A 13,355-nucleotide genomic window follows, 5' to 3' on the forward strand; every position below is an offset into this window, starting at 1 on the left:
TTTTAGGAATGCTTTCTTTGTTTTATATGATGTATTCTCCCAGGTTGTTGTTTGTCTTTAAAATTTTTCATTTATAAGTGTTACAGTATTATTATCCAGGGCTTTAATGATTTTGGTAAGATCATTTATTTGTTTGGCTTTTCCTTTTGTCTGCATCAAGAATAAATCAAAGCAATACCAAAATATTGGGCAAATTTTTACTGAATGCCTACTGTGTCCAGTGATCACAGAGGACACTATGGTAGAAAGACAATCCCTGATTATAAAGGTAATCTAGTACAAAGAGGAAATAGATCTATCAATAAATAATACCACTACAATAAATTTACAACACAATATACATTGGGGATACAGGAGAAAGATTACCTGAAACTCCCTATGAATTATAAGAAAATAGTTTGTTATTTCTGAGCTCTTAACTTTTTGTACACATCAGTTTAAACTGCCTTGACTGTTGAATTCTTATGTCTTAATAGTATGAATCAAATATAATTTGCACCTTCATAGTAGACTTAACTTTAAAAAATTTTTATTCTAAAATTTTAATAAATAAATTCTTCAAAATGTATGTATCTTATTGCCATTAAATCATATAAGCGTTTTTTTAAAGAACAATTGAAGAGCGAGTCATATGAATGTGAAACACAAGAATTATTCTTTTCTTAAACATTAATTCTAATATTTCAATTCTTATTTTTAATCATCTAAAATTTATATTTATGGAAATATGAACCATCTAGCAATATACTTAAAAACAATTTATAAGTGTATTTATGATAATAAAAGTGTAATATGCTAATTAGCCGGACAGCCGGATGTCCTTCCGGACTACCTTCTGGACATAGCCAGGGCTGCGAGGGCCGAGGCAAGCTGCCACAGCTGTGAGAGCCAAGCCCCTTGTGTGAATTTCGTGCATAAGGCCTCTAGTGTTATTATAAAATGAAACACTTCCTCTCAACACCCTACACCCGTGGTCAGCAAACTGCAGCTTGCGAGCCACATGCGGCTCTTTGGCCCCTTGAGTGTGGCTCTTCCACAAAATACCACTGGCCTGGGCGAGTCTATTTTGAAGAAGTGGCATTAGAAGAAGTTTAAGTTTAAAAAATTTGGCTCTCAAAAGAAATTTCAATCATACTGTTGATATTTGGCTCTGTTGACTAATGAGTTTGCTGACCACTGCCCTACACAGTCCCTCCATCCAAAGGCATCCATTTTTAAAGGAGAAAAAATGCATTAGAGAGCTTCTTTTAAATCTTTAAGCACTCCCTTTGATTGGTTTTCCCCTTCTTTGATTTTGGTAATTGTCTGGTATTGCACCAGCTATCTCATAATGAACTTAAAATAAAATGATAAACACAACTGCTCATAATATCTCAATGCCTCTTTCATCATGTAGGGTGTTAAGCAGAATTGGAAGGCTAGCCTACCATCAACAAGAAACCATGGGGTCTTTAAATACTTATCACTTGCTGATACCCAGCCCAGTTCTGTTCCTCTGACCTTTATAACATGTCCTATTTTTCTCCACCTCATCCCTGGTTCAGTTCAGTCCTTTTCAATATTAACATGAAAAACATAACTTTCTTCTCCAATGCCTATTAATTCATCTCAAGAAAGACCGAGCATAACCTTGGAATATCTTGACTTAAAAAAATAAGTAAAAGAAAATGAGCTCTACCTATGGTTCTAAGTAGTCAGAGATTTGTTGATAAATAGCTCTGGGGGATTTCACCATATGACTCCTATTAATGATAATTGCTGAGCTAATCTCTCAGTGTGACATTACAAATTTTAGCTTTCCCTCCAACTTTGTTTGAAGCTTTTCAGTATTTCTTTTGCTGTTAGAACAAGAACTATAAATCTGGCAAAGATTTTTAAGATCAATCAATTCAGTCTTCTAATTTTATAGATAAAGAAATAGGTTTCTAGAAGTTGTTACTGACCATTAAGAGGTTGTGTAAATTTGAGCAATTTAATCCACTGACTTTAAAGACTGGGTTGCAATTTAGGAAAGATGTTTTTAGGGACCAACTACATATAAGCTTAAGAAGTGAGGAAACTTAAAGAATAACCAAGACTATATGAATTCATTGTTGCAAGGGTTTTCTTTTGCCCTACAAGCATTATTATGTATGGTCATATCAATATTTGTTAAGTTGTCAATTTTAAAGATTATATTCTAGAGAACATGTTAAGGGTCAGCAGATCAGACAACTAAAGAGTTGTTATTAATAGGAGCTAATATGTTAGGATAATCTCTCTAGGGTTTATTTTGCCATGGTTGCCTGAATTAAAAACCTGCAAGTTGCAGCATCATAAAAAATAGGATTTAATAAGCTTTGTTTGGTTTCCTAGTTATAGGTCACTATAAACCGCTCTTGGATTCTTAGTGAAGTCACAATAATTCTGAACACCTTTTGAATAGGTGATGGCTAATCTACAAAATGGTGCAAACAGCCCTGCTTGTATTTTTTCTCAGTAACATTGCAATCCTTCTTGCAATTTGCAGAAATTGAAATCCTTCCATGTTTATTGGTTCAGTCCATTTATTTAGAGCAAATGAAATACCTGTTTTTCTTTCATGAAATTGTGTTCGATTTTTTTACTTTAGTATTTGGTATGTAAGAAATAAGTTTTTCTTTTTTAAAAATCTTTTGGTGATTTTTTTTTCACTGTTAAATATTTTAACACATTACTAGGATTACACATGGCATATGGCACACTTTAGAAGCTATTATTGCCTTTTAAAATATCTCCTCAGGTGGAAAAAAGCATTTGGCATACATTCATGTATGATTCATGATCTACTGACTTTGTATTTGCAGTGGCCATTGTGACTCAGATCTTAGAAAAGGACATGCTATTTTAATTCAAATCTGAATTTTATCTTTGTTTCTTTAGCTCCTATTTCAATTAAGGTGGGATACTGTGAAAACCAACAGCTCATACAGTTTGTTTTTCCTTAGGGAGGGGCAAATGGGTGTCTAATTAAAAGAAAGTCCATCAGTAATCGTGTTATGTATTCAACCCTGAAATTTTCTAGAAAGGAAATCCTTTCTTATCTATATATTTCTATCTAAAAAAACTGTTTTTGTTTTTTATCAAAAAATTATTTTGTACTTTTATAAAACAAAATTTATTTAAAGCCACAAATATCACAATTTTACATGTGGAAGTTGTTGTTTTTAAGATTTTAATTTATCTCATGAAATAGAAAACAAATGACTTTTACTTCACCATATATTGGTTTTAGCATGGTAGAAAGATGATTTAATAATTGCAGCATAACTACTCATGTTATTTCTACTTCGTACTTCCCTAGGAATGGCTCATTACTAGTATGACATTAAAACCAAATTTTGCTATTAGAAAAGGGTTGGTATTAATCAGATTTTGAAAAAACAACAACAAAATCACTCAAAATTCTTGAAACAGCACAAGAGAAACTTCGGGGGAGGTGGGTGGGTATTGGCATTTGCTCTCCTCTTTTAACCCTCGCTCCTCCATAAAATAAAAACATGTTGAAGGAATTACTGTGAAAACAACAACTGAAAAAATCCTTTAGCGGTGTTTGGAAGGAAACAACAGAATAGATTTATTGAGCCTAGACAAAGCAGGCTTGACTCCCATTTCCCAGTTTTGTTATGCCTAAATACTCACTTAGAATCTGAATGTAGTAAGAACACCATGGGACTTTCACATACCTTACATAGGGAATAGTGCTGAACTCATGACAACCAAACAACCAAAGAAACAAAAGCATGTTTAGAAACGCAAGCTGCAAGGCACAGCTCATGCAAAGAAATAGCTTCCCTAGGTATGTGTAAGCTTGGAGGGAAGAGTCACACCCTAGAGCGGGCATCCTAGTGCTGTTAGCAATGAACTTGGCTTCTAGCAGTGCCTCTTAAAAAGGTGTAGGGATCTGTGGAGAGAAATGACTGATGACAGGTGGGCTCTTCCCCTCTAAGTGGGATGGATGGAGGGAGCTGGGCACAATAGCTTGCAATATTCAAGGACTGTGAATTTTTTCTTATAAAGATGGAAGCCATTATTTTTAAAGCATGTGGTTTCAATGGTGCATACTTGATTTATGACTAAGAGTTCTTTTTCTCCATGCCATATTAGCATCCTCGTATAATTAGTTTTCCCCTTGGAATTTAGATTGGGCTGAATTCTATTTGGTGGTGAATATGGCATGGACAATTTAGGTTTAAAACACATACGTACCATGGAAAACTGAGACATTTTCCTTCTTGAATTTAACCAGGTAAAAATCTCTGTCCTTTCACTCCAGATATAATGTTGGCCTGATGACTTAAAGAATCCTTTGTTTCATCTGCACCTCAGTCTTGTCAGAATGACATGGGTGTGTGAGCTTAGCTGGATTTAACAGGATGTGAATTTGAGCACATATTATGAATGCAAATTAAGTCTCCATTCTTTTAACCATAAAAGGCATCGACATAAATTCCAAAGCTGGTTCTACATTAAATGACCTGAGATAACAATATTCCTTCTTCCTGTGGACCTGTTTCTCCTCCCACAAGACTTAAAACTTCTTTACCTCTCCTGGGGCTTGTCAGTGCAAGCCCATAAACATTCACCTGCATAAACTTATAATTAAAAAATATATCCTAATCCTGCAGCGAGTCATTATATAGAGTATTATTCATTCTTCACAAGAAATCCCTTAAAGATCTACAGGGTGACAGCCTCATCAACTTTTTATTGCCTGCCTTGATGCATTTCCATTTTTGGAAGTTATCCTCTCACTTTCGGCTTAACATACAGAAACACAAAAAGAAAGTCAAAGTAAGGAACCTTGAAAGAAGAACTTCAGTAAGTAATTAGCAAATTAGAAAATTACATACCGAAATAACCCACACATATATAATAAGATGAGATATACATGTGTTTGCATGTTTGTACGAAATACACAGTCTCGGCATAGATAAATATGCACGATTTTTCTCATACAACATAATTAGAGAAATTACATATCTAGCCAATTAGTCTCCAGAACAATTTTGTTCATATTTTCTTTCTCCTTAGCTAAAATGGCCCTGATAACTCACCACTAGTTTCATTTTCTGCCATCTCACTCTCACCCACTCCCCTCCTCTGGTTCTCCTCCACCCTCTTTCACACCGTGTACTTTCCTTGCAGGGCTACCTCTCCCCGCCCCCTCTGCTTCTGTTCATTTCCCACCCCCTTCCCAACTCTCAGATACCGGGCAAGACTCCAGGTATTTGTGGGTGGACAAAACAATTACATAGAAACTCCAAGAGAAACAAAGAAGATTCCCTGTGTGATGTCAGGAATGACCCCAACCTCTGATGCTTCTTTCCATCCGTTTGTCCCTCAGTCACAAACAAGAGACTATGTCTTCACTCTGAGTGTCCTTCCTTCTTTTCCAGGTCATTGGCCTCTGGGAAGCCCAATGTAACCCAAACACCGCCTTCTAGACAAGTACCTCCATATCTCCTGAGAAGGGGGTCATTTCAGGCTTGGGAGAAACAGCACTGAAGGCTAAATTTGGCCTTGCATGTACCTAAGAGTAGAGCAGTATTGGGGAACCCCAGCTCTGTGTGTACAAGCCTGAGCTCTAATGAGGGCCCTGGGAAGTCCCCACCCTCAAGTTTAATTCACACTCCGAAGCTGGCAGAGCTAGCTTCTTCCCCGGTTGCCACTCAGCGGGTTCTCTGTAGCCTGGCAAGACCTGACAATTTCATAGAGTGGATTCTATGTAGTCAGACAGTTCTTCCTTGGCTCAGAGGTTAGAGTCAAGGAGGGGATTTCTCACAGATTTCCCCTCTCTCACCCTCTCCATTTCCCTTCTGAAGCCATGGGGCAAGGTTGAGGCTCCTAATCCCCTATGGCAGCATGTCTCAACATTTTTTTTTTTTTAATCATTGTTCTCTTAAGGAGACTTTTAAGACACAGTTCTCCTAATAAGTTAAAATTTTATTAGGAAAATAAAATTTCACCCATGACAATTTAATAACACAGATGTACTGTATATATGTTTATATACTGTATGTATCTCTGTGTTTTATATATAACACAAATTAGGGATAGTTTTGTTCCCTGAGTACCAATCTTCACCCTTTGTAGGTGATATTTTCCCCATTGAAATGTGTGTTTTATGGATTTTCTATGTCTCTGAGATAGGGCTGAGTTTAGCATAAATAAGGTCTCTTTAGCCCTTACGTTGTCTACCTGTGATGTTCTCCTGTGCACATCCCACGGCATTCTCTCAGTTTATTTCATTTTGTATCCTCTCAACATTAGGAAGCACCAGGAAGCTGCATAGGGCTGTATGGGCCAGAGGGAGGGCTGTAGTACAGATGGGAGTGGCCCAAAAATAAAGTGGGTACAACATTCCTGTGGCGTTAAACACTGTACTAGCCAGAAAGCTTTCTTCTGATCTCAGGGTGATTGTTGCCTGGTTTTTTATCTACATGCCCAGGGAGACAAAGATGTTGCCCAGCACAGGCACTATTTATGAAGCACGCCCAGTGGGATAAGGACTAATGCTGGAGGGAGCTTATCTGGACACCCAACACAGGATAGCTGGCTGGGGGTGGGGTGGGATTGAGGAAAGAAATATTATGGGGCAGCCCTAATGAAGAGTAAAGAGATGATAGTCTCACAGTGGCCCTTCTGGGGGTCAAGGACTGTGACTCCTCTTAAGCCTCCACTTCGCATTTGCTCCGTAAAATCCTATTGTATTCAAGATACAATATGGTCAGGACTGCATTTTAGGAAGCTTTCAATCACTCCGTTAAAAAATACATTGAATGACTTTCAACTACCTACAGATTGAAATGCATTCTTATTCAACTAGAATTTTAGGTCCTCCAGAAAGATTCTACTTACTTATTTACCTGCTGCGTTTCTCTAACCTGCAGTGTACATGCTCTCAATACAAACTCTAAACTCATTATGATCCAAATAATAATTGACATGCCTCTGCTGATATTATGTTCTCGACTTGTAATAAGCTCGCATTCTACTGTCACCTATTTAAACCCTGCCCTCCCTACACCAAGGTCAGCCTCTGGAAAGTCATTTCTGATTTTTCCTAACAGATATTAATTTTTCCTCCTTCAAACTCTCATTTCATTCCCTGGTGCAAGTACTGAAGAGGAAATCAAATTACAATAAAAGGTAGAATAGGTGGTTAGCTCCTAGTCTCTCTGTAAGAACAAGGATTCAATTATATCCATCTTTGAATCTTACGTAGTGCCTAGTGCTCACAGTAAGGACACAGGAATAGTATTGAATTTCTGGTATTGTTACTTCCAGGTCAGAATAGGGAAGAACTTCGCTGGAAACACCCACCTCATACCTCCTCCTATGCAGTGGAGAAGGACACCGGAGCTGCCTCTAACATTAAAGAGACATAAAATTCATTTAGATAAGCAGAGATAAGGAAGACAAATGTTTTATTGTCACATTCCTGTCTTTTTGTTTTGCTTTGTTTACTTATGTTTTCTTTGAGAAAAAAGAATTGATAGGATCAATGGGCCATACAACCTAGATGGTTTTTCCTCCTGTATCTGAATATTCTCATTAAATACAAAGCCAAAAATAGATCCTTTAACTGGAGCTGATGGGGATCCTAACTCAAGAAATCATTCATTTTATTTGCTTTTATTATTATTTTTCCATTTTCTCAGATCACTCCCTTCCCCCCCACCCCCCCCGCACCCCCTGCCCCTCTTCTGGGTGCTCTCTCTGATATCCAGTCCTCTCAGATTTTTTCAAGTTAAGCAATGCAGCTAGATGCAAAAATCTAGTTTTTATTATGTGTGTAGAAGATATGTGTTGCTTGTCTGGGATATGTTTTCAAAGACAAGTGATATCCAGAATCAAATGAGAAAATTAAAACTATCCAGAGACATTGTTCAGGTGAAGGTCATTTTGTGCTTGAGATTCAACAGCAAAGCAGTTGAAACTTGAAGTATATTGGATTTTTTTTTCTCCCCTTTTGGTAACCATGGGGATAGCACAGTATCATATAAACAAAGCTTGTGAGAAGGAATAACCTTGGAAATTCTACTGAAGAATAATTTAAACCTTGTTCTGACACCTGAATCATGGGGTGGTGCTTTTTGTCAACATTCTTTGCTCTTCAGAACCAGAAATGCCAGTATCTGTGTGGTTACTGGTCCTGCCACGTTGCTGGGCAATAGCATTGTGACAGTGGAATTTTTCTAAAACCATTTTGAATTAGTTGCATGTGCCCAGGAACACTCAAATTATATTTTCATCACAAAATTTTCATTTTGGAACTATTATTGATATTCTGCACTAAATAAAATGATGTTTGGAACAACTAAATTTTATTCTTAGCTGAGAGAAGCAGAATATATTCCAAGAAATTCTTTTAGCATCTGAAAATGTCTAGGTGTTGTGTATGATGGAAATAATGTGCTTTTGTTCATTGTAATCCAATACTATCTTTAATGTTCATATCTTAAAGTGGATGTATATATAGTTTACTAGTATATATTTTAATTAAGATGATTTGTATTGTTGTCTTTTGTTTTGATATAATCATTTTAGATCACCCTTTTTCTTCAAAAACAATAAACATTCTAGAAATTATTGAATTAGATCTCTTTAATTGTTTTTATTCATTAAAACAGAAAAGGAGTGTCTGAGAAAAATACATGGCTAGATCATATAACCAAACTAATTTTATTCACTTATTTGAACATTTCATCAGAAATCATTTTGTGGGATATATATATATATTTTTTTTTTTTTTGCTGGCTATAGCTATTTCAATAATTGCTTTGAATATGGCTCTTTGAATAATATTTCATACTTCACTTTACATTTATTAACACAACTTCACTATAAATTACTCTTCCACCAGCCCTGTCAAAAACAAATTAACTTTAAAAATCTTCTTTTTGTGTATGTATCAATAGAATATATTAGTTTTTTCCTCACTGGCTCTTCTTCCCTTCATACCTTGACCAGTTTTGTTTGCTACAATGCAAATACATGTATATGTAGGACACCATGTTCAATATCTAAACTCATAGGATACCTTCAACTCCACTTTTCCCATGGCCAAGCAGGTTCCACACATGGACATCTTGTGTTACCCCTCAGATATAAATGAACATACATATTACAAATACTAGTTTCAGTCTTTCATGTCCAGTCCTCTTTAGCTTAGAAGCCTTTTTCGGATTGTCTCTTCTGCTCACTTTGGCCTCTGAATACCTGAGTAATGGATGCATTTTCATTTATGGCTGAGGCTACTTGACTTTGGTGCCCAGATCCTAGATCTCCACATGTAACCAGGCGGGGAAGGCAGACATTTCCTGCTTTGATTCCTTTTTTTAATTTTCTTCCATTGTCATTAACCACTCATTGCCCCACTACTGGACTCTATGAATCCACTCTGCCATATACATTGAATATTAGGAATAGTTCCCACCACCCAAATACATTTTAAATTGGCCATGCTTCTTAGTGTCACTCACACCAGATAGCAACAATGTCCATAATACCTTTGAGCACTCAATTGTCTTCAATTATTCACACATTCATCTTCCCAGCAAGACTGTGATTTCCTTGAGGACTGAGACAACTGATTCGTCATTGTGTGTTGCACAATGCTTTGCTCGGTGCATGGCATATTACACAGGTACAAATAGACAAATTAAGAGGGTTCCCTCTCCTTTTTTTCTGGCTCAATATTATTAAATTAAGTATAATTTAATAATTTCTAGAATGTTTATTGTTTTTGAAGAAAAAAAGCCTGCCTTGCTATCACTTTAAAACCATTATGGCTTTATTACAGGAAGTCTTTAACTAATAAAGTGGTTCTATTCCAAAAAGCACTTCTGAAGTTGTATAAAACAAAACCCCATTAACCATCACTGGTCACCAAAGAGTGTAGTGGAGGGACTAAGTTGAATTGTCTTCTGGGAGTATGTGGCCACAGAACAGTGAAGGAAGAAGAAGATGGGGGGAAAAGACAATTTTCTAGAAAACTAAACAGTTTTCACTGTAAAACCCCTGTAGGAGTGGTTAATGAGGAAGACAAAAGAGGATGAGAATGACAGCAGCTCTGATTAAACTAATCTTCACTAAGGTTTGAGTGACTAACAGCATTTTTAATTCCTCTGGTATTTGCATTTTTATTTCCTGCCCCATGGCAAAGTATATCAGTTTCTACTTATTAAAATATATATATTTTTATTGATTTCAGAGAGGAAGGGAGAGGAGGGAGAGAGAAACATCACCGATGAGAGAGAATCAATGATTGGCTGCCTCCTGCACACCCCCTACTGGGGATCGAGCCTGCAACCCAGGCATGTGCCTTAACTGGAATCGAACCTGGGATTCTTCAGTCTGCAGGCTGACACTCTATCCACTGAGCCAAACCAGCCAGGGCTATCAGTTTCTACTTTTCATGGTGTTCTTTCTCCAGATCTATACTCCACAGCTTCCTTAAAGATCTGCTTGTTTACTTATTGCAGTGATATATGGGTGTGTTGGAGGGGGAGTTTAGGGTGGTCTGCTGTTGGTTTTGACAGAACCATCAGAGTCTTTAGCATGAGGGAGAATACAACATTAAAGATAAAAGATCATAATTGTTCTAGGTACGGGTCCTTTGTAAATCAGGTGTTTATAACTGAAAAATTGGTTACACATCTAAATATCTTTCACAATGTCTATGTTAGGGATCAACATTTTTTGTATAAAGGTGAATGTGGGTTCTGTGGAAGCAGTGAGGTTGGAATTCTGTGAGCTTGAACCTCTGATCTATGACTTAGTGTTTGGAAGTCAGGAATGTGCACCATGTGGGAAAGTGTTGTTGCGGCTCAGACCCATTTTGGTCTGTGTTTCATGGTTTTTGCAGCTTGAAAAAAAAAATCCACTGAAAGTCTTTGGTGGGGAATGTGGCCTTCAAATAAGTTTTCTTTATTCTTTTGTGATTCTAGAAATTTGATTATATTAATTAGGGAACGATCACATTTCCCAAATGCCCCAAGGGAGTTTCGTGTTCGTGTTTTATTCTTTGGTAATTCACATAAAGTTATGAGTGTGAACAAGCCTCAGGCATCAGAGGACATTACCAGCTTCCTTGAAGATTCTATAACAAAAGAATGTTCTTTGGGTCCATAATATGTGATATAAAAGAATATAAGAACTGTAATGATGCAGCCCTCTATTGTTCTCCTTTATAAATAATACAAATCTCTATGCATAGAGAAATTTATATACTGTATATATGTTATATACATACAAATTTATATGTAGAATGAAAGCTATATGTAGTTGATACCTTAAATATATATTTGTTATATTTATTGTATATATTTATATATGATATATATAAAAGCCTAAGCGACCATTTGACAGGTAGCTATGAAGTGCACTTACCATTAGGGGGCAGACGCTCAATGCACAAGCATGGAAACATGGAATAGACTAATGAATCTCAGATAGAAGGGGGGAGGGGGGAGGGTGGGAAGAGATTAACCAAAGATCTTATATGCATACTAGAGGCCCGGTGCACAGATATGTGCATCAGTGGGGTCCCTCAGCCTGGCCTGAGGGGATCAGGCCAAAACCAGGTATCCATGCCCTAACCGGTTTGGCTCAGTGGCTAGAGCGTCAGCCTGTGGACTGAAGGGTCCCAGGTTTGATTCCGGTCAAGGGCATGTACCTTGATTGCAGGCACATACCCAGTAGGGAGTGTGCAGGAGGCAGCTGGTCGATGTTTCTCTCTCATTGATGTTTCTAACTCTCTATCCCTCTCGCTTCCTCTATGTAAAAAAATCAATAAAATGTATTAAAAAACAAAAACAGCTATCCGACATCCACCAAGGGGCCCTGGATTGTGAGACGGCACAGGCCAGGCCGAGGGACCCCACTGGTGCACGAATCCCACTGGGTCACAACGCACAGGTTGAGAACCGCTGCTGTAGAGCCTAAGACCATTGGAAAACACAGATAGTAGCAAAATTACAGTTATGAAGTAGCAACGAAAATAATTTTATGGTTGGGGGTCCCACAACATGAGGAACTGTATTAAAGGGTCATGGCATTAGGAAGGTTGAGAACCACTGGCCTAGAGAGTGTATTATATTATATACTAGAGGCCTGATGCATGAAATTCTTGCAAGGGGCTCGGCCCTCACAGACCCGGCTGCCTCGGCCCTCGCAGCCCCAGCTTTGTCCGGAAGGTCACCTGGAAGGTCATCCGGATAGTCGTTCTGCTGTTTGGCCATCCAGTATAATTGGCATGTTACCCTTTTATTATTATAGATACTAGAGGCCCGATGCACAAAATTCATGCAAGGGCCTTGACCCTGGACCCCACCTACTGCCACCGTGGCCGGGGCTTCTGCCACCTCTGCCTTGGCCCCTGCCCACTACAGCTTTAGTCTGGAAGGAAGAATGTCCAGAAGGATGTCTGGTCTAATTAGCATATTATGCTTTTATTATTATAGATTATTATAGATTACTAGAGGCCCAGTGCATGAAATTCATGCACGGGGGGAGTGGGGGAGGTCCCTCAGCCCAGCCTCAAGGGATGTCCAACTGCCCGTTTAGGCCCGATCCCATGATCGGGCCTAAATGGGCAGTCGGACACCCTCTCACAATCCAGGACTGCTGGCTCCCAACTGTTTGCCTGCCTGCCTTCCGGATTGCCCCTAACTCCTTCTGCCTGCCAGCCTGATCACCCCCTAACCACTCCCCTGACAGCCTGATTGATGCCTAACTGCTCCCCTGCCAGCCTGTTTGCCCCTAACTGCCCTCCCCTACAGGCCTGATCACCCCTAACTACCCTCCCCTTCAGGCCTGGTCCCCCCCAATGGCCCTTCCCTGCAGGCCCGGTAGCCCCCAACTTCCCTCTTCTGCTGGCCTAGTCACCCCTAACTGCCCTCCCCTGATGGCCTGATTGCCTACAACTGTCTTCCCTTGCAGGCCTGGTCCCTCCCAACTTTCCTCTCCAGCTGGCCATCTTGTGGCGGCCACCTTGTGTCCACATGGGGGCAGCCATCTTGTGTGTTGGAGTGATGGTCAATTTGTGTATTACTCTTTTATTAGATAGGATAGAGGCCTGGTGCACAGGTGGGGGCCAGCTGGTTTACCCTGAAGGCTGTCCCGGATCAGGATGGGGGTTCCCTTGGGGTGTGGGGCAGCCTGAGCGAGGGGCCTGTGGTGGTTTGCAGGCTGGCCATGCCCCCCGGCGACCCAAGGGGAGTCCCTGGGATCTGGGATTTATTTATCTTCTATAACTGAAACTTTGTAGTCTTGAGCGGAGCCAAGCCTCCTGCTTGCTCCATGGCCACAGCCATTTTTGTTGGGATTTA

This window comes from Eptesicus fuscus, chromosome 11 (genome assembly GCF_027574615.1).
Source record: "Eptesicus fuscus isolate TK198812 chromosome 11, DD_ASM_mEF_20220401, whole genome shotgun sequence".
Classification (NCBI taxonomy): Eukaryota; Metazoa; Chordata; class Mammalia; order Chiroptera; family Vespertilionidae; genus Eptesicus; species Eptesicus fuscus.